Raw genomic sequence first — 22,288 nt, 5'->3', positions numbered from 1 at the left:
TTTGTGCAAGAATGTATACGCTCAGGTAATCAATAAAGTACTCAGTAAAGTATTAATTCTAGTTTACAGTACGCACAGACTGTGACTGTAACATCGCTGCCTTGCTACCAGTTCCACTTTCTAAAACGCTGATTTTGTTACCTGTAACTAATGTGCTTGCTGTTCATATAATGTAAATTCCATTCACTTTCTTGTGTAACATTTAGTCTAAGATTCTGAGATGTTTCTCACATTTCATTAACCTTACAGTTTATAAATTATCTGCCATTCATATTTTCTGTTCTTAGACTTCCTCCTCTGGTGGCACTTTCTCACTTCCTGTCTTTGTTCCCTAGGATACATACAGGGAATACACACCTTGGAGATTTCTAAAGTTCAAACTAGAACTACAGTTCAGGCTATGCAAATTTTATGACATATGAGAAAGACAGCCTGGCCAACATCCTAATTCTGATTTTTAAAGACCACAGGATAAAGTTTGTAGCTGTTCCAGGAGCTGCTTGTCTCTCCATAAGCTGTGCAACAGCTGACCACTACAGGGGACAGTAAGGCCTTGTCTACATTGAAAAGACCAATTGATTTCATTGCAGAGTGTAGAAGGAGGATTTTGACCTGGGAGGTTCAGCAGCTGAGACAGCTGTTTCTTTGACAGCTGATAGCTGTCATACCAATTTCCCTCAAGATTAATTTTAAGGCAGCTCTAATGCAAATGGAAGCGATAACGTAGAGTCAAGGCAAAACCTTAAACTAATGGAAGACAGGTAGTGTGCACATAGTGGTGCTTCAGGTCTTGCAAAATAACCAGCTGAAACACATTCCCATTCCAAAAAGGCCAAAGGCTATCATAGCAAGGGATGACACTCTTTGGGGCTGAGAAAGGGCATTTTAGTAAAGGATATTCTGTAACTGATGGAGATCAATTTTGTGACCGATAGGGTACAATGGTGGATTTACCATTTTACAAATGCCAGCCTCTATTAACAACAGCTGCACAATGACCTACTTATAAAAAAGACAAGTGAAAATTCCATTTTGGAAGACAGCTGCATAGAAATTAATATTTCCAAATGAATGTGGAGAGCCTAAATACTACTGCCTCAGGCACTTATGCCAGAAAGGTTAAGTGGCACATTTAATAGATAATCTCTTATGATTAATTTATCAGAAAGAACCAAGTGGCTAATTTCCCCTAATTGAAATTTTCTGGCATGATAAAAAATTTTCACATATAATTCCACTTCCATTTAAATCCATTGTACTAACTTATTATATGAAAGCAAGCAAAACTAGTGTCTTGAATCCTGCTTTCATTTTCCACTAATGAAACAAAATACTTGAGTGGCTGCAGAGAAAGTAGTGGAATAGATTCTTCTGAAGACTGATAATAAGAAATGGGGTCAGACTTTCAAATCTAGTCCCAGGTTTCAAGTACAAAAAAGGAGTCACATTTGCAGAGTGCTTAACATCCATCTGCATTTGGTTGCAGCAGTGAGAGAAACCTAAATGCACACTAACTTCAGTGAATTGGGTGGAATAGGGCTCACGCAAATCAGCAAATAAATGTACTTTTTACGAGACTGGAGCAGGCTTCAGGGAAAAAGCACATAGCAATCTGTCAGGACTGACTGTATCAGTGCACTAATTCTGCAATATCTGAGCTGTCTATACCTATATTTTAAAGTATTTCTAATAAATATTTCTATTTATTTTTAATTTATATTAATTTAAATTTTTAAGAAAGGGGTGGCTTCTTATTCAGACTGTGGTAGTCAGATACAAACTCTTCTTCAGGTCTGGCACAGAAAGAGCAAACTTTATGCTAAGGATAGACAGGAAGAAATTGCTTTGAATTTAACTTTGCTAAGTGAATCACTTCAGAATTTGAGGGAATGAAAGGGTACCTGGCATCTGCAACAGCGGAGGAAACTTGCAAAGGGAGAAGCAATACAGGTCATAAACAGAACAGAAAACAGCAGTTACCCGTTTCCTTTGGGCCATGAGGTAGTATGTGCATACAGTGTATTGTAAAATCAATGTCTCCATTATATCCATGGTATTTCTGCCCTGCCATTTTTGTTCCTGGGCTTGTCTTTTCAGAATACTTTCTAAGTCTTTCTTGATGGTCAATTGCAGCATTCCCATGCAGTGATTACTTTGTTTAAGGCTCCCACCACTACTGGGAGTTTTGTCTCCCGCTTGCCTGTTGGAATTAGTTTCTGTATGTAGTAATTGTTTGATTGTAGTAATTGTATGGCTCATATAGACCTCATAAGGATTTTTGGTTCATTAATAACAAAAAATTTTGGAATGTGCATATTTAGGAAACATGGATATGGGTCTTGTGCAGAAGTATCAGATCTTGAATCCACTGTACAGATGCCTGGCACTCCTGAAAATTGCTGCAGAGCATCTCAGCTTGGCAGTGTTGAAAAAGTGAACCTCTACATGGTTCTCTGAGGGTTTCCTAATAAGTCGCTGAAACTGGAACTCCACACGCCTGATTCCAGGTCTCGCGCCATATTTTTTGTAGTAAAAAGTATTGCCGTTGATTAGATTCATGATATGCAAACACTTCTTGGCTAGAAAGTAGAACTGTGTTTTTAATATGCTTTTTATCTGTCACAGGTTTTACAGGTTTTAAAACTCACACAGAGGAATTTTGCCGATTCCATTCCCTTCCCTTTCTCCCTCGGATGGGGGGGGGGGGGGGCGATTCTTAAATATTCTTGCTATAGACTTGCCTGGTCTTCACAGACTTTGCTCTGGGTAGTAGCTTCAGATGTGGAAGAGGGTCTGAACAATCTGGGCCAGAGCTGGGAGCCATAGGCCCCCTGTCTTGTCCAGTCAGTTCCCCAGCAATGCAGCAGTACAGGGCAAATGCCCTGCCAAGGAAACTCAGCCTTTTAGAAGCAGAAAACAGTAATAATATACAGCAAGTCGGTGTGGTGGTTCATCATCCAAGGCCTTGTAGCAGTTCTGCAGCTTTGCTAAGCAGTTACCAACAGATGGCAATACTGCACTGAGTATTCGGTATCTGTATGCGGTTCTACAGTCTTCCCCCTGTCCTTCACAAGGAATTGCAAAATGGTTACTACCTTGTTTTGAACTCCTTCCATAATGATGTCACATAAACATAATCGTTCTGGAAAAAAATCATGAACAGAAATTGTTTTGATGATTACGCATAGGGGCAGTGCTTTTGAACGCTATCGGTGGTGGCCCGTCTCTTCACCCGTTGAAGGTAAAGGGAAATTCTGTAGTTTCACCGAGGGGGCGGTCTGTTAATAATCTACATTTTTGAAAGATGTCTCCCTTAAAATACTAGAGATTTGTCCAAAGCACCAAATTCTTTTTTATATAGATGTAAACCTCAAGTTTCAAATGTTTGAAATTATATTTTTTTAAATACGGCATCTTTCTCCTATTAAGAAATAATTGTGTGGGCCAAAACCCCCATAACACAGACATCCGAAGAATATAAATTGTACTATGATCGGGAAAAAAAATTCCAATTATGCCAGAGGTGAAATTATATTTTTTTAAATACGGCATCTTTCTCCTATTAAGAAATAATTGTGTGGGCCAAAACCCCCATAACACAGGCAACCGAAGAATATAAATTGTACTATGATAGGGAAGAAAAATTCCAATTATGCCAGAGGCATGGTCCATAATAGAAATATTTTCTGTAAGTTTCTTACTATTACAGATAGCTTTTCATCTATAGAAAAGGGAGCCAGAGTATAAATGAGCATTAAGACACCATATTTTAATTACTTGGCATTCTAAAATGGATAATGGCAATGAGAGTTTAAAACACAGGTAGGAAATGGGCTAACTTTCTCAGAGAAACAAAAATTGTCAAACTAGAGCTTTTTATATTACAATTAGCAATTTTACTAAGTAAAATAATAGTTCTCTATGATTTCATGTATTCATTACTGATCTGGAAAGAAAGCAAAGATCTGAAAAGGGAGCAGCAAAATCTGTAGGTGACAGGTTAAAGAGGACTAGAAAGAATTTCAAAAGAAAAACCCAATTAGATAGCATCATATGGGCAGACTGATAGCACGCAGAACTCCGTTTTGATAACTACAAAGTATTGTGCCATGGAAGGAAAGAAGAGATTCTGACCATTCTGAAAAAGTTCATCAGCTTAGAAAACAGACTGAGGTCATGTTTAGCTGTGGTCAAAGGAAGCGAACAAAATGTTGGGATGCATAAGAACAGTGATAATAAGATGAAGAATGTTAGAGAAATCAATATTGGTATCTTCATCTGGAAGGAAATGTAATGGTACAGGCTGCAAAGATCTCAAGAAAGGAAACTACAGGTGAAATTAAAAGAAGGATGAGAAGAATAACCTGGGCCAGGGAAAAGGCCAATGGAAGGATGTTTTGGTTTTACCCTTTAAATGAATCAGGCCTGAAAGGCCTGTGAATAAAAAAAACCCATAAACCCATAAAAATTACACAATATTACAGAAAAAGTAGACTTTGAATTTCAGTTCTTGCTGTCCTGTAACAGGAAAACAAGAGGAATGTTGTGAAATGCAAAAATAACAACAATAATAATACAAGCATATCTAGTGGAAGGTGTCCCTGCCCATGGCAGGGCGGGCTTGAACTAGATGATCTTTAAGGTCCCTTCCAACCTAAATCATTCTGTGGTTCTATGATTCTATGTAATTGTATTACAGAACTTACTGTTAAGGGAAATCCTCAAGACCAACAATTTCACAAGATTCAAAAAGAGATTCAGCAGTTAAATTGTTACCAGTAATACTCAAAAGTAGTGATTTTGGAGAAAAAAATGTGGGAAGTATATGAAAGCTTCATGCTTCATGTTTTTAACTTTCAAAACAGATTTAAGATTAAGTTGAAATCTAATATGTACAACAGATTATTCATTGCCTATGGGTCTTCTACACCTTCCTCCAAATCCTCTGCTGATGGCTTCTGTTGGAAACAAGACATTAGGCTAAATGTATATAGCTGAACTATTCCTATACCCACACTGTGCAAAAATTCTATTGTGAATCTTATTCCGTGGTGATCATATTCTTCAACTATACTGAAATCACAAATAGATTTTAGCAAGCCTGTGCAGAGATGCATTTCAATAGACCTAACAGTGGCTTCCTAATTTGCACGTTATTTACCCTAGCTATAGCAGGCATCTTTTTTTTTTTTGGGGGGGGGTGGGGTGGGGGGAGGTGCAGGGATAAGAAAAAAAAATTAGTGATGCAAACCTTTACCTTCCTGCAGAACAGCCAACAGTGTCTCTGTTCCTTCCTTGAATCTGCAACTGCTTCAAACCCTTAAGAACACTGCTTGGCTTCTTAGCTGTCATATTTGGCCTCCCAAGTGTCCAACATAAAGCTTCAGGCTGCATTAACATCCTGCTTTGGGTATGACTGAAGTTGTTTGTAGTCTCTCCCAAAATTGTTCCAGCTCATTTTGGGCTAACTTGATGGAAGATCCATGGAGATCACTACTGCATAAGTAGCTCACATCTCTGTAAATACCTGATAGGGAATACACATGGAAGAGAACCGCAGTCTCATCTTTTCTGAAGAATCTAGTATTTCTGTGCTTCACTTATCAGCCCACAAAATGACTGTAATGCTAACACTTCACATGAATGGTAACTAGTTAATTAACATTTCTTAAAGTCCTGAAACCTCAGATTAATAGTGCTCTGGAGTATAAAGACATAATATTATTTCATTGAGCATTTGTCATTTAAAAAGCTCTATGCCTAAAGCTTTAATCAAACTGCATAAGATGAGAGCAATTTCTTTTTTTGTCACATTTGGGTCTCTCGTCTCCACTAAGATGCATGTGTAGTTAAACTGTGCATTTCTTTTGAGAGGTGCACAGGTACTACTGTTTATATGATCATGGAAGCCAAACTAAACAGCAGAATCCTACACTTGAGAGAGGTGTATAGTTGTTTTAACAGTTATTTGTAGAAGATATGTTTCCAGAATTTACAAATTGCGACACTGTATCACTTATATCAGCACAGAAAAAATCTCTCCTGTTCAGTTAACTATTGTTTTGCTAAAGCTACCAAGTCACCACGTCTCTAAAAGGCTTTGTTTCGAACAAAGACTGCTATTTTTTGTTATATGAAACAATTACTGGCTACCAGATTTAAATCTGTTTTGGTAGCATAGGAACACTTTCTTCTTGGGTACAGTTCCTATATACGCAATGGATTTTAACAAGGCAGGAAATAAGTTTAAAATTTACCATTATGTTATATCAACTACTACAGAAAGCAAGGGTATTCTTTTGAATAATGAGCAAAGAACTATGAATTTTCAGTAATGTTCACTAATACAGAAATCAGAGCTTTTAATGGTGGTCAAGAACACTTACTTGAATAGTACAAAATAACTTCATATATGTATGTCTCACCTGAGGCTAAAATTTCCTGGTCAATTGCCAATTGTGCCACAGACATTAATATAGGAACGCAACTGAAAATGTTGAGACACCACTGACTTCAATGGCAATAAAATCAGGCCCCATGCAATAGTTGTTTTCAGGCTGCAGATGACAGTATGGAGCATCAGATTGCTTCCTTGGACTCCAGTTTAGTGTCCATGCGAAGATCTTCCTCTTTTCCAGAAGACCTCTGGCAAAAAACCATCATACACAGCAGAAGACTGTTATTCAAGCCACACCATCTGGCTTGGTATATAGCATCAAGAACAGTACCACATGTACAGAGCAAGCAGCAGTGATCTCTGAGGCTGAGGGCATGGTGGGGCTGCTCCTCTCAAAAGCAGCTGAGATTTCTGTGTGGTCAGGAAGACTGCATGATGATGGCTTGCAATTATCCAGGTTCCAGTGGGTACACAAAAACAGCTCTGAGCCCACGTATTCATTTTGTGTATTCTGGGAAGCCAACTGTATGCAGAAAGCTTTTTTTGCCTTTTTTTTTTTTTAATCAATACTGACAGGTAAATTCCTTCTCAAATATTTTTAGATATTACATATAAATGTCACCCAGTCTCTTGCAATTAAGCATTTCTTTCCCTTTACAGGCAGAGAAACTGAAATTAGATTTTTACTCTGAAAGGTGACTGGAAGAACAGCAATGATGCCTCCTCTGATTTTTATATTACATTACATATACAATTTCAGTAATGACCTATTTATTTACTAGTTGTCAGCCTGGCCCATTTAATATTAAAAGTTTCTATTCCTAACTTCACTATGAAAATGCATAGAAATGCAGGAAGCACAATTAATAATTCTGCTAATGATGCAATGGCCAGGAAGCTCACCCTTTCATAACTGCTAATAAGACAAACTGGCAGGAAAAACACTTACCTAAAAAGAAAGCAAACAGGCTTCTTTTTCAGGTAAAAGGATAGCAAAGTTGTTAAATTATGTCTACTTTTTGACACAGTCACATCAAAAGCACTTGCCAAGTTCATAGAGGAAACTGTTGCACAAGCCTGGTTTGCAGGTCTGTGATCCAGCCATCACTGTCTCTTGTTTTTATAAGATGAGCCAATCAGTTAGGTAAAAAAGGGTTCCGCTGAAAACAATGGAAAATTAATTTTGATGGTAGTGGAATTCTGTCAGTTACCATAACTATTACTTTTTCAGGTAATTATTGTATTTATTATTAATTATATTAGCATTAATTAAATATTATTATCTTAATTACATGTAATTATTATAGAAATATTACCTATCGTACTTATTTTGCATATATACTATACTATAGAGAGGAAAGGTCTTAAAGCATACTATTTAGAGAAAATGCTACGTACTTCCAGATTAAAAGTACTTTTCACAGTGGAAATGGTTTAATACAGACATTTAAGTTACTTTGGTTTCTAGAAAAATAAATTTTTTGCAGTCATAGGCTCTGATCTACTCCTGTTAAGTTTTACACAAAGATTGCTGCTCATCTTAAAAGCAGCGGAATCAAGCTCTCGGAATATATTCTTTAAAATATGCTTACTACTTTAAATGTTCATCATTGCTGCAGTGAATAGCATACATGTCTGAGGATTAGGAATTTGCAGTATCAAATAGGAGGTGACTTTAACTGTTTTGGTCATGTGCATATTAATTCAAAGCCCTAGCAAATTCCCTACGTACAATTTTTCAGTTGTAAGTCAAGTCCCCAGTGGGAAGCAAAGACAGCTTTAAAGTACCATTCACATGTAATTCTTGGCAGCTGACCCACTAAAGCAGAGTTTTGAGACTTGTACTTCGCACTGCTATCATTTCTGCAACTAGTTTCCTTCCTCCCCTCTCAGTGGGGCTCCTGCTGGGAATGTAACACACACCACTGGAGTAAGCAGTGATGTGCCAGTCTGCATCTGCTACAAAGACGCCTAAAAATAAAACTCAATTGGACAATGCCATTTGGTGTACAGAAGCACATCATCCAGTAACGTAAACCAGGCTGTCAGCAAAGAGAAAGGATTGTTCAGCTACATGCCAAACAGATCTTGGGGTGTTAAAAAAACCCCAAACCAATCCCTTGATATTAATTTATAAACTTAATCTCTCAAGATTTATTATCACTGCAGTTTAATGAATTTGCATCAGTGAAAGCAATATGAGAATATCTCATCAAAATTTACTATTAATATTTTAAGGAATCAGCCCATCTTGCAGCTTATTTCAGTTCAAGGAAGTTCTCTGGTAATGTAGACTTTGTTTTAGAAGATGTCTACCCTCCGGGTTGACATTTTTTCCCGTGCGTATCAGATGAGCCTGATTCTTTTGCCAGTATCTTTAGAATCCAGTTCTGTAGACTGAATCTTCTAAAAAAGATCTACATGTGAATGTTGTTCTTTCTACAGGTTCTGTTTAAAATACCTGCCTGTATTTTTTTGCTTATGTGTATTATCAGGATCCTTGAATTTAAAAGGGTATGATCATACAGAGGGCACAAATGACTACAATGCAAACAATTGCAGGCTCTTAAATTACAGATACAACTTTGTACCTCATCCTTCATGCTACCATATGGTTTTGCAGGGAGAGAACTCTCTAGATCTTTGCATTTTTGAGGTTTTCAGATTCCTGTTGAATTTTATTTGGAGGATATTTACAAATATTATTCTTAACTCATAAATTGCTGACCTTGAAACAAATGCCCACATTTATTTTTTGTAAAATGGCAGTGCAATTAGACACAGAATGGAAACGTATTATTGGCAGGTCCTGGGCCTTCAGTAAGATCTATGTGTAAATGGATGTCACTGCAAGATCAGCACCATGATTTTTAAAATCATTAAGTAAAAACATGACCCAAAGCTATCAGGCTATAAATATCTTTTGTTACTGCTACTGTCGTTATAGCTGGAAATCCCCAAATTATATGTAAACTGTTGTACAACTGGAGAAATTAGCTTTACAAAGATTTCTGTTTATGTATTTTCAGAAAAATGATTACACACTCTTAAAAACATGGTATACAACCACTACAGATTGGACTTCATTCTTATTATGTCCTGTGCTGGTTTGCCAATTCTACAGGCACAAAAACCATGACAGAGAGTGTCCCAAAGTATTATGAGTCTGATTTTCTCTGGAAACCACCACTCCTAGAACTGTGAGACAAAGCAAAACATGAAGCTGCATGGAACTTGCAATCAGAAAGCCAAAATTAGCAACCCTAGAGAGTGTCAGTATGTTATTTTATCCATATGAAGAGAAAAACGCAACTCCTGTCAGGGACAAATGTGTCTAATCCCCAAATCCTACTTTTCTGAAACCATCACTGGGGTCACCCTGTGTACATAGTATAGAGTTTGTTAGCTGGCACAGGGGTCAAGCTCACATGCTTGTGGACAATTATTCCAGGAAATAGCAAATCATGTTACCTCAATAACTCTCCAGATTATTTGTTCTCTAAAAACAATATTGAGCAGATTGGGGGATAGATGTGTGTTGTACATTTTAATTTAAGAGCACAATAATAGAAGTTTTTTCACTACTTTTATGATTATTATCTGATATCTCTATGACAGGACATAATTGTCTCCAGATTTGTACAGAACAAAAAATATTTAATCTGCATTGTGTCCCCAACTTAGAATGCTATTTATAAGCCTTGATGCTACTGCAGTTTATTTACCGTCTTCTATTTGTCATTTTTGGTATAGTGAGAAACAAAGGTAAATATGACAGATCAACTCGGTGTATTTTTATCATATCAATCTTTGTAAAAACAGGTAATTCATTTATTCCTCACAATATCTGTTGTAACAATTAAAGGTAAGACAAATATGTGTGTGTACCTGTGCATGTACATATGCATTTCTTGGCATGTTTTAAGGTTGTCTTTGAGCTAGATATGAACTGATTACACCTAGCATTAGTTAAATATGAAAAATGATGGGTTTATCGTTCTATATTACTTTTATTTCATATTAAGGCACAATGTATTTACGTTACTTAGAGGAAGCTAAGCATAAGCTACTTTATTGTGATAAATTTGCAATAGGTTCCCTTACTAATTAGGCTTTTTATTTCCTATATAACTATGCATTTCAATCTCTTTTCTTCTCCTTTTTCTTTTATGCTAAACTGAGCATGTCAACTACATCACCATGTCTGAAATATTCTCCCATTAAAAAGGAAAAGGAGTATACTCTCTGTCCTACTGTTTATTGCTTCCTCATCTTCCAACTCTTGGAGTTACAAAGATCCTTGACATATATATATATATAGATAGATATATATACAGCGTGTTGATGTTCAGTGCCACTAGCAAAGCTTTACTTTGAAAGATCTATATCATATCATTTCCTCACTTAACTCTTGGGGTTCCAAAAGAAAACTAATACATGCAAAATCAAAGAACAGAAAACAACTGATATATAGAATTTGTATGGCCTACAGACTGTATTACTTACTCCATTATCTTTTAGTAACTGTTGGCTTGACGTTGTGTGCCTAAAAGGATCTATGTGGGTTATAGTATCTTGATTCATCAGTGTGAAATAAAAGCAGTAACGCACCTGTAGGTACTGTTTATCTGACTCTTTGAATTATTTAGCAGTGCACACACAAAACGTGAAAATCTTTCTTCCCCTCAAACCTCGGTAGACAGTTGCTGCCACGGGGCTGTTGTCTCATGGTCCCTCACCCTGACAGATATGACAACTCACACGAGTTGCACACTTGCACACTACGTATGTGCAATTCTTGTGGGACTGTTTTGTTTCCTGCCTCTCACACCAGCGAGAACTGTGATTTGATAGTCTGATACAGACTAGGTAGCTTTTTATTCTTCCTTTTACGATAATGCAATTGATTAGATGTCATGCAAAAGAGCTGGGAACCACAACTATCAATGTCAACAAAGCTATACACAATTTATATTAATGACATATGAATCAGGACCTTTGGAGCCAACCAACAGTAAAGAGGTTCGCATGTGCCTCTTGAAACAAGGAGGATGTAGAAATTGAGACAGGGGATGCAGAAAGCACCTTTAATGGGCTCACTCAGACATAAAGGGCATCTGTCTGCCTTAGATGCCCTAGCATATTTGGAAGACGGTGAAGGATCTAAAATTAGAGAAATAACTTCTGGTAGCCCTTAAACTCCAAGCAAATGAATACCAAGGAATTTCTGGGCTGTGAAAAATACAACAGTAAAGTGAACCATAAACACTGTGAAACCTGCTCCTGCATCCTTGGCATGTGTCCAGCTGTGCAGGATATTTGCACCTAATAACACAGCCAGTTGTATACCATTTTGGCTGAGGAAGTTTAAAAAGTAAGCAAACAAAGAAAGAATCACCAGGCACTGCACCATCAGCTTTAGTGATGAGGAGAGTGAGCCGCTCAAACCTGATGTCAGATTTATCATGGAGAACCAGCCCCAGGTGGTGGACCACAATGCAAGCAAACCAAATACACTCTGGGCAGCAGTTACAAAGGAAGTATGAAAGCACTAGAAGCTGACTAAACAAATCAAGAACCTGAGACCAACCACTGAGGTCAGCTATGCTGGCTTTCCTGTTGGAGCCAGAGGAAAATGGTACTCAGCCAATCAAGCATTGCTAGCTGCACTGGTCCTTTGGAAAAACAGATGAGACTGGGCTGCCAAGTTTTAGTAGATACGTCCCACTCTTCTCTGTCAACATCCTGAATATCTTCTAAAGCACAGGACAGACAAGTGGCCAAATCTCCATCGTGGCCAAAGTCTAGTTCATAAACATCTCACGTTTCATGATGTCACTAGGAGACCTGGACTGGTTTGGATAGGACACCCAAAACAGGCTCTATATTGAGAGTTTTAGCAAGAGTCATTTACGAAGGAAGCTTTGTCAGTCTCATATTTTGTTGTTCCTGAGAAACGCCTTCCTGTAAGTGGATTACTTAAATCCCAATCCCAGTCGGGACCTTTGAATATTTCTGTAATTAATTAAGAAACTCTAGAGAAACAACTAGTTCATTCATGTGTCATGCCTGCATCAGATCGCAGCTTTATCTACTACACTTCTCCGTATGTTCCTAAGTAATTTAGCAAAGTTTAAACCATGAGATATCGGCTTACATGTTTCTCTTATCCTTCTGTTCAACCTACTTTCATAATTCCATGTTCTCCATTACAAAATTACTTCTTATTTGGCAGTTTTCCACAATGCAAAATAATCTGTGTAGGCAAAAGGTAGTAACAGTACCACTAAGGCAGTTGAAATTAAGTTGCCTTTGTTACAGTGCCCTAACAGAAACTAAGGCAATGCAATAGCATTTGGTCCCCTGTGCAGTCCCACTCCAACAATCCTGTGTTGCAGGAACTTCAGTCCCACTCCAACAATCCTGTGTTGCAGGAACTATCATGTGGACATTTTATAAAACTACTGTTTCAGCTTCTTTCTAGACTGCTTCAAATATTTATATATATTTATAAACATAGGTAAATTTTTGTATATATATATATATATAAACATAGGTTAAAATAATTATCTAAAATTCACCATTCATATGGTAACATGTTTAGAATAGACTATTAAAAGAAGAATTATATGTCCACTGTAAGACACTTACTAAAAAAGTCAAATTCCGTTATCTGAAACAACATAACACCTTAATGCAACCAGTCGTACAAGTCAAAAAACCAAAACGTAATTTGTCAGGTAGCCTCTAATTTCAAACATTTAGTAGAAGTATACCTGCTTATAAATGTTCCAGAATTAATTCTAGATTTTATTTCACTTCTTGAATAGTATTTAGACTCGATTATATTAGAAGCCCTAAATATCTTATTAATAAGTTAGGTCAATTACAGAACTACATTTTACTCTTAGTCACAACCTTAAAATGGACTATAATTAAATGCCATATTTATTTCTGAGTAAAAAAAAATATAAAAAAATTAGTCTAGTTTTCATTCACACATTTACAGCACATCTGTTTCATAAAAATCTTCTAAGATCTAGTATTACAAAATGTCAACAACAATTCTTTGTCTCTCAAATATTCTCTCAACACCTCCATATTTGCTGCATACTTTGAACTGTTCTAAGCCAACTGCTCATGGCTGAATAATAACGAATTCATAATAATTTGCAACTCATCAGAATAAATGTTTTAAATATAAGAACTTCTCCCGTATTTGGATGGCCATGCAAACTATTTTACCACAGCTGGCTGAGTACATTTTTGTGGTTTTGCAAGCCGATTCCTTTTTGTCAAAGTTTTCAAGAAAACAAGCAAAATGAGATCCCAGACATCTGAATCACCAGACATTTAAAAAAAAAGTATACATATGTTGAAGTAGTTGACTTCTTAAAGCAAAAATATGGAATGCCAATGACCATTTTGTGCATGCAATTGGGAGTACTCCATTCCTGTGCCCATCTAGCTGGTCGCAACAGGCAAAGAATTTATTTCAGTCTAGTCCTCCATTTCAGCACAACTGGAAGACATTTTTTTAAGCAGGACAGCAATTTAAAAACAAACACATCTTCTTCATCTCTGGACTAGGGACGCTGACCTTAGAAATATCTGAAATTTTTCCACTGTCTGTAAACAAAACTGGACTGCAGGCAGTCATGATCATATGTCACTCTTACAAAACATTCTAACTTGTTGGCTAATTTTTTGAAAGGTTATTTGCTGTCAATCAAGTGACCATTTCTGCTTATAATAATGGTGATGACATCAGACATGTAGAAGAGAAGATTAATATAGGGAGTCTAAATATATAAACTAGAAGGTCATGGGACACATCCAGCGTTAATTGAAGTCAATGGTCTCCATTCACTTCGATCAAAACTGGACCGATCCATGTAGGATTACGAGATTTATAAATAAATAAATTTAAATATTTTTTTCCCCCTATAGCCACTATCATTGGCTTGCAGCCTAGGATTTTTTAAGGTGACCTGGATCTTTGATCTGTCTGACAAGAAAAAGTGATTGTCCCTATTTTTATTTTTAGGTGGCCATATATAGCCATGTTCACTCTTTCCAAAATGAGACTTGCCCTGTGGAGGTAACGGGCAAGAATTTTTCCAAACTGCAGGCTGGGGGCTCTAACCACACATTTATTTTGCCATTTGGTACTGTTTACCAAGAAGCTGGGCAAAAGCCCAATTCTCATTTTAAGCCTCAGGTTGGACACAACCTGATTTACTGAGAGGTATAAAGCATAGGTCAGCAGTTTTCCTGTCAGGCAGCAAATAACTAAATTTCACTTGTCTGAAATAGAATTTTAGTTGTGCTAGGCTGCGGGACAAAAGGACTGTTCTCATCCTGACAGCTGGAATGGATGATTTGTGAAATGTATTTTTAGAAATCTTATTTGCCTACGTGTATGCCTGCATTGTCAAACATTCAGACAGCAAGAGCAAGTTAGGCTACAAGCCACGAGGACTGTGACATACTGTACAAACTGTATAACATATCTAGATCTAAACCTGCATTTTCATTCTTACCCTCCCACTGCAAATACACAGTCCAAATTTAATGCAACACTACTGCTGTTCCTCCTCTACTTCAACATATTATCACTACAGCATTCACAGAAATTAGTAACCACAAAGGGAAAATCACTCCTGATACAATAGGATATTAGTGATCAAGTCTGTGTTCCAAAATCACCCTGGTTTTACCTGCATTTCCTTTTCCTAAACCTATCTCTACCTGATCAACAGAAACAACAACATCCTGTAAATTAGCTTTTTCCTTTAACAAGACAATGCACTCTCAAGGGATTTTATTACTAACATTCATCCTCCTAATCTTACCCCACACCTTGCTGATACGCACATCCTTATTAACATTTGCACAGGACTATTGTGCCAGTGCTGCTTTTTTCCCCAAGCTAATGATTTCTTCCTCTTACAGCCCACAACATCAAGTTGCACTCATAATAAATTTCAAAGCTGGTTTCCTCTCTCTCTAAACAACATTGTTAAATATTTTGTTTAAACAGTGCACTGGTTTCCTTCCCTTCCTATTCAATGGAGGTCTTGGAAAGCACTTTTCACATAGAATCATAGAAACATTTAAGTTGGAAAAGACCATTATGATCATTGACTCCAACCATAAAAGCATGCTGATCTCTAATTGTGAAGGACTAACTCCATGACATTTGAGGCCTCCTTATGTCTGAAGATTTACAAACCACTGGTCCAAGCCCACTCCTGCTACTTCTGAACAAATAACTCAAAGCAAAAGTTTTTTTTATTCCATCATATACCTAAATAGATGATTCAGGAAGCATTTGAGTTAAGTTTAGCAGTGATTGCATTTTTATGCTGCCCAGTCCCCAATTCTTATTTGGAACCACTGGCAAGTAAGGTTTGCTATAGGTACCATTTACCACACATATGTAATATCAATAGAAAAATCATAAATATAACTGAATACATCTATTCTATGCTGATTTACATATGATTTTTCAGAATAGTTAATTACACTACCATCTTTCAAAGTATTTAGAATTCACAAAATAAAAACAGATATTCAGTAGAAATACATCACTGTAAGCATTCAAGAAAGTAATCTTACTGTACAATGTCAGAATCGATTTCTACACTACATATCTTCTAGTCCTTAAGAGTTTCCTCTTTATTATTCATTGGCTATTATGCACTTCTGCCGAATTGAATGTTTTCATACCCTGTTCATATTAAGAAGTGTGAACTCCCTATTTATTTCTCAGTCTGTCTTAAATTCCCACCATCTGGTTAAAACATATTAGCTTTAAGGCCAGGATTCTTACCAGTCTTCTGTGCCTTTATGCTCTTAATCTATAAACTTAATCTATAATAAATTTCAAATGAAGTGTCTGATCTTCAGAGACAGTTATGTGTTAAAAAAAATATGCTTATTATGTGTAACTCAACCATCAGTGTTGACAGAACCAAATTCTGCACAGATCCACTGAATGCAATTAAATCACTAGGATAACAAAATATGGCGCAGATTTGGGCACCACCTGACAGTGTGAAGGAACATGGTCAATGCATTGTATCGAACTGTAAGACTAGGTCTGTAGAAAATAACTCTGCCTGTGAATACAGCATGCTTTAGTCAGCATGGCTTCTTGTAGTTTTGGGATCTGTTTTGGTAAAACTGCACGTTGGTAAAACACATAGCACTATTAGGAAAAGTTCTGGTGGATGGCCATCAGCTAGTGCAATATAATTTGCCAGCTTTTCATCAGGGCGGGAGATTGTTATGATGTAGCACCACATCATGCTCTTCTATGACCCAGAACTGCAAGGTATGTGGCTTTGAGAGCAGAGTGGTTTCCAGAGAGCAGAACAGTTTGCAGGTGAAAAAGGTCAATAGCTCACCAGGGATTCTAGATTTCTTTTTGGACAGGCCTGGGCTGCACATGCAACAAGACTCAAGTGTGAGTGGTAATGTTTGCCTTAGCAACTCCTGAATGGATTGCTTCTTCCTAAAACAGTCCTCAGCACTGCTCTGCGCTGGCTAAGAAACACAACCTCAGCACAAGAGCAACACTTGAGCTCCTGGAGGGCTGCTGGCAGCTGAAAAGCTCCAGAATCACCACCCTGCTTCCCAAAGATAGGAAGTACCAGTATCCTTAGAAATACATGTCTGTTTGTGCGTGTTAATCTCTCTCTCTCTTCATTCATTAAAAATCCCCCAAACAACACAAAAACAAAAAAACAGTGGCATTTTGTGGGCTTTTTTGGATTACTTTTGAGGTGTAACCTCAGATTCTGGCCTGGGAGGAAGGAAAATCCATCCCACTAATTTAATTTCTCATTCCTCTCCTCTTCAGCTCCTTCTGACTTCCTTTACACTCAGTCTTTCCACTTCATACCTATACTTCCTTCCAATCAAAAACTTGTTGAAAACTCATTAGTCTTTTTAATCTTTTTTAAAAATCAGCATTTCATTTAACATTTAGTTAAAAGCAACAACAACGGTACCTTCTCCAGCCCTTAACTGCACTCTTCCAGTACAAAGAATACTCCAACACTCCCCTTTCTTGAAGGAGCCAACAATATGACAGCCTTCTGTTCCCTGGTGTTTTTCCAAGTATTTCCCAGGTATCTCTTAATTTGAGAACTAAATTTACTAGGAAGAGACATACTTAGTAAACATGCAAGAATCAGAAAAGTTCGGAGGAAACGCACTGATGAGAAGCCCTGTCTGCCAGCAACCATCTGTTATGGAGAAGGAAACAAAGCCACAGATTGCTCCTAGGCAGCTCCCCGCAGACGCTACTTGAGGACTATTTCTAGCTTGTGGCTAGGTGTCCGATAAATTGACAATTTCACTTCTTCCCACAGAGTTTTCTGATTAGCAGCACTGAAACTGGTGGAAATTACTGTTATTTTCACTTTATTAGTATCATATCCAAGTGTGTGGGTTTGGGTTTTTTTCTTGGGGGGGGGGGGGGGGGGGGAATTACAGCCAGATGATTGGATGCCTAGCCCTGTAGACAAAATTTTGCTTACATGTATTCCAACAGCTTTTAACTACTCTCCTAGTATTACACATTACCTTGTTTTTTTGCCAGACATTTCTGCACATTATTAAATGTTTGTTCCATTTAAAATGTAAGATTCTAAATAAGCCTTGGAAATAAAATATAATCACCTTCTACTAGGAAAGACAGGATTTACAGAAGACTATTTCTGGGGAAATAGGATTTGAAAATACAATGTATTGCACAGCAAACTTTTCTCTACAAAACACGCATGAAGCCTGAGAAATAATAACCAACCCATTTAAACTCGCACAGCAAAGCCATCGTAGACCAGGCCTCTTTCCAAACAATTCCCAAAGCCAGCAGCACCATGACAATAAGGGATCAATTTGAGATAATTTTTATGCGGTTTACCTAATTCCCAAATAAATCCATTTAACAGCAGTGTTGACTTCTGCAGTTTCTCCAGTAGTGATCCTGAGCGGGAGAGGCACACAGTGCCTGGCAGGTGCCACGGGGACCTCCATCACACACCGCTCTGCCGCGGAAGGACACCGCACCTGACCGCAACACAACGTGATGCGAAACCTCATGATTTCGAGCACTTATAACATACTGGCCCATTGATTTTTCTTGCCTTCTCCCCTCTCCTTCTGCATGGCCCTCCCTCACCCGCGCTCCCCTCGCAGCCGGGGCCCGTCCCGGGCAGGCCCTGTCATCCCCTCGCCGGGACAAGCCCGCCGCCCCCCTCCTCTCCTCACCTCACCTCACCCCGCCATCACCCCCGCCCCGGGGCACCCCCGGTGCCGCGCTGCCCACCGCCCCCTGCCCTTCCCTCAGCCCTCCGCCGGCGGCCGCCCGCCCTCTCCCGCCTTCCCCTTCCCGCTGTCACTCGCGGCTCCGCCCGCCCCCTGGCCCGGCCCCTCCCCGGCGCCCGCGGAGCAGCCGCCGTTTCCGGAGTACACAGAGCGGGGCTGGCCGCGCGGCGGGGGCTGTCGCGGGCAGGTGAGTGAGCGCCGCCGCCGAGCCCCCGCTCCCGCCGGCCCCCCCCCGGCCCACGGCGCGGGCTGTCCCCGGCCGCTGCCCGCGGGCGGCTCGGCGGCAGCCCCGCAGCCCGGCCGGCGGGGCCCTGGCGGTGCGAGGCAGGCACCGGGCTGGCATGGACGGCGTTACCGCCGCTCCTCCCTCCCCGGGCGCCGAGGCGGGGGGGCGGACGGGGCGCGAGGGAGGGCAGCTCGGCGTCCAGCGGCCGCGCGGGGGAAGCCCCCTGGGCCGCGGCGGGGGGCGCTGGCAGGGGCCGGGGTTGGGAGGAGCTCCGGGCGGGGGGAAGGCGGCGGCGGTGCCCCGGGGCGCGGCCCGGGGGTTGTCGCCGCGTTCCCTCGGCGGGGCCGGGCCGCCCCTGTGGCGGCGGGGCAGCCTCGGCACGGCGCGGGCGCGCAGCCCGGGGCGGTGGCGAGGCTGCGGCCGCCCCTTCCCGCTGCCGTGACCCGTGTACGGGCAGCCCGGGGAGCGCGGCGGGGGCTGGGACTGCGCCTGCGGGAATTCCTGCGCACCTTCCTGCTAAATAGTGACCCAGTGCCGCCCGGGGCGCCAGCCTGCCCCGGCCCGGCAGCGAGACCCCGCCGCGGGGGCCTCGCCTCAGGGCGGGGCGGCCCGGCCGGGCGCCGCCAGCCCCCGGTGGCGGGCGGTCCCGCTGGCCGTGCGGGCCTGCCGGGCGGTGCCGGTGGGACCTGCCCCTCGGGAGGGCTGTAGCGTCGGCCTCGGGAGAGCGCACCTCGCCGCCGCGCCTGCCCCGGGCTTCCTTCGCGCCCCCGGCCCGCAGGCCTGCGGGCGGGAGCGCCTCGGGCTGGGCGGCCGCTGCGGTGAGCTGTGCTGGTGCGGATCCTTCACCTGGTGCTGGCTGGAAGTGCTGGTTGTTGGTACCGAGCGTTTTACTACGTTGTTGTGCATATAGTAACCGTAAGCGGGAGGGGATAACTCGTTTTGGGCTGTAGCTTAAAACTTTACTAATATATCTCTGCTTCTCCTTGCTTGAGGTGGTTTTACCCTCTGAGTGGAAAGGGAATGGTGCAGGTATGTATTTGTCAGGTGGATGTTGGCTTAGAAATTTGAAGGAAGTTGAGAGACCTTGTTTGTTTGTTTTACATGAGATCGTAAACCTTGTTGCAGGTATAAATCAGCCATGATGATGATTATTATTGGTTTTATAGAGGAACAGATGTCTCCGTGTCTTGAAGGGTGGCACACACTGGCTGTGTGTAGCTGCCATGAGCTGCGTGGCCTCTCAGAGTCCGCGGTTCCGGAGGCAAAAGGTGGAGGCTGGGCTCCCAAAATGGCACCTCGTTTTGTAACAGCCCCTGTGGCTGTTAGTCAGTCTCAAATCTGGAGCTTGGGGGAGAGGTTGCTGTGGATTTTAAGGCCGCTGTTGCGCCATGTTGTTGTATTTTTTCGGCCCTTGCTGTCTTGCAGAGGGGTGGTGGTGCTCTTGAAGAGCTGTTGTCTTCCATGGGCAACAGGGCAGCTGAAGCTCCTACAGTACACTCCGCTTCCCTCACCTTTCTGAGGTACGTGATACGTGTTGTGTAGCTCCCAGCCATATGAAGGTTTTGGTATGCAGCTCACAGGATCAGGAGCGTTGGCCAGTCCTGGTATGTGCACAGGTGCTCTTTGTGTATCATGGGTATCAGCGTGATTTTGCATTTGGCTGGAGTCTTCTACCGGGCAGCATTTCTACAGTAGATAAGCTGGACCCTTCTTCTGTGCTGTTTTTCCAAGTTGAAGACTTGTATAAGGTTTCATTTTCTTGTTTTATTTTCTGTTCCATACTTATCCTCCTAAAAAGGAGGACTTCCTAAGTACTTAATCGGTGGTTGTGAAGAAGGTGTATTTCAGGCCAACATACGCATTTCTGGTGCTTCATGGAACCTTTGGGGTGTGAGGAGCCGGGCTGGAAGCGGCATGGAACTTCTGCTTCCTATGCATCTTGCGGTGCTGCTTCCTAGGTCAGTGTAAGGCATAGATCCTTCTGTTGGCGTTTTCTCATTCTAAATCAGGAGTTATTCAGGGGTGTTAGGAAACTAGAAATAATGCATGCAGGGAATATTTTTCTAGTGGAAGGTCTTTTCTGAGAGTGAAATTTGATCAGCAGGTAAGTAATCCTTCATACAAAGTAATATGAAAATATCTGCTACAGATGTTTAAAGAGAAGTCTAGGTTTCTTCCACTTCTTAGGCAGCAACTTGTATTTGATCACTTGAATCTTTTTCCACTTGAACCTTATTTTTCTGTGCAGTATTTTTCCCTGCTGTCTCCAATCTGAGAGCTTTTTTCCCCTACTTCTTCCCATTATTTATTACTTTTCAGTACCTCTTCTTCCCCAGCATACAAATGATAGCCAGTTTTTTCTTTGCAGCAAATCAGCTGTATTTTTGCTGTCTTAAAAGTTTTAAGTAAGCTTTCCTTTATACCCTGAATTGACTGTAGTTTTAAGTGCTGCCACTTGCCTCTCGTTACTCAAACCAGGATTGTGTCAAGAGAAATTGTGCTGCTGCTTTTGTTTATATACTAGTACTGTAATAGGAAAAGACTTGTTCTTGGTACAATGAATGCTGGTACACCAGAAATCCTGCTAATGATAGTGATTAATGGGTGCTGCTCAAAATAGCTATCACTGCTGATATGACTAATTGTGCCGTATGAAAAGAGCTCCTTTATTTCCAGTAATCTCAAGGTGTTTCTACAGTTTGAGAGACATGCCTGATCTGTGCAGACAGATAATGCACAGTGAAATGCAGAACTTGCAGTGAAGTATGGCAATTCTTTAAGAGCTTGCTGCTGCACTGCAAAGCCACTTGGGGCTGAAAATGAAGAGTATCATCTTGTGGTTACTGTAGGTAGGTAGAATATTATTACTGGAGTTGGATGTTAGCCAGAGCAACACCCTGCATGTTGCAAACAATGCCAGGGTATTGTTAGTAACTATAGAAGGGGTTTTGTATCATACATGAAAGATGACATTTCCAGCAGCATGGGTAACCTCATCACAAAACATTGTGCTGGGGCTGGCTCAGAGGGCAACTGGCCCTGCTAGGTTTGGCAAAATCTGCATTATAATCACACTGGTCCTCCTAGAGCTTGGTGATATGTCTGGATTAGTATTTCTTAACCTTTGTTGGCCTTTGTGTAACAACAATTTATTAGTAACGTGCCGTGAGCAATCTTGTGCTCTCCAGGCAGTATCGTATTCCAGGTTCTGTTTAGATTTTGTATGTTTGGTGTTTGAAAGCAGCACTGGAAGCTTGTATGGGGACTGCAGATCTAAACCATAGAAGGTGCTGTTTCTTGATATCTGTGAAATCTGAAGTTCTGCC

At 40.6% G+C, this 22,288-nt stretch overlaps 1 protein-coding gene and 1 long non-coding RNA gene across 3 annotated transcripts in view; one reads left to right on the top strand and one right to left on the bottom strand.

Moving 5' to 3' along the window:
* Window positions 1-1,806: 1,806 nt before the first annotated feature.
* LOC129737392 (uncharacterized) lies at window positions 1,807-18,634 on the bottom strand. Its single transcript, XR_008735168.1, has 4 exons — window positions 18,333-18,634; window positions 6,426-6,645; window positions 5,258-5,527; window positions 1,807-3,142 (listed from the first exon to the last, which is right to left on the bottom strand). It is a non-coding gene; the product is annotated as an uncharacterized LOC129737392 (long non-coding RNA).
* A 189-nt stretch (window positions 18,635-18,823) lies between these two features.
* GARRE1 (granule associated Rac and RHOG effector 1) overlaps window positions 18,824-22,288 on the top strand; it is a 63,345-nt gene continuing 59,880 nt past the window's right edge. Inside the window, exons 1-2 of one of the 2 annotated variants that reach the window (XM_055726542.1) lie at window positions 18,886-18,923; window positions 20,388-20,482. The gene's annotated coding sequence lies outside the window, so the exon portion shown is untranslated. Of the gene's footprint in view, window positions 18,924-20,387; window positions 20,483-22,288 lie in introns of both variants that reach the window. The other variant, XM_055726543.1, reaches the window with a different exon arrangement.

Source organism: Falco cherrug, chromosome 14 (genome assembly GCF_023634085.1).
Source record: "Falco cherrug isolate bFalChe1 chromosome 14, bFalChe1.pri, whole genome shotgun sequence".
Lineage (NCBI taxonomy): Eukaryota > Metazoa > Chordata > Aves > Falconiformes > Falconidae > Falco > Falco cherrug.
The sequence above is the reverse complement of the archived record's forward strand: the minus strand, read 5'-3'. Positions and strand labels throughout refer to the sequence as shown.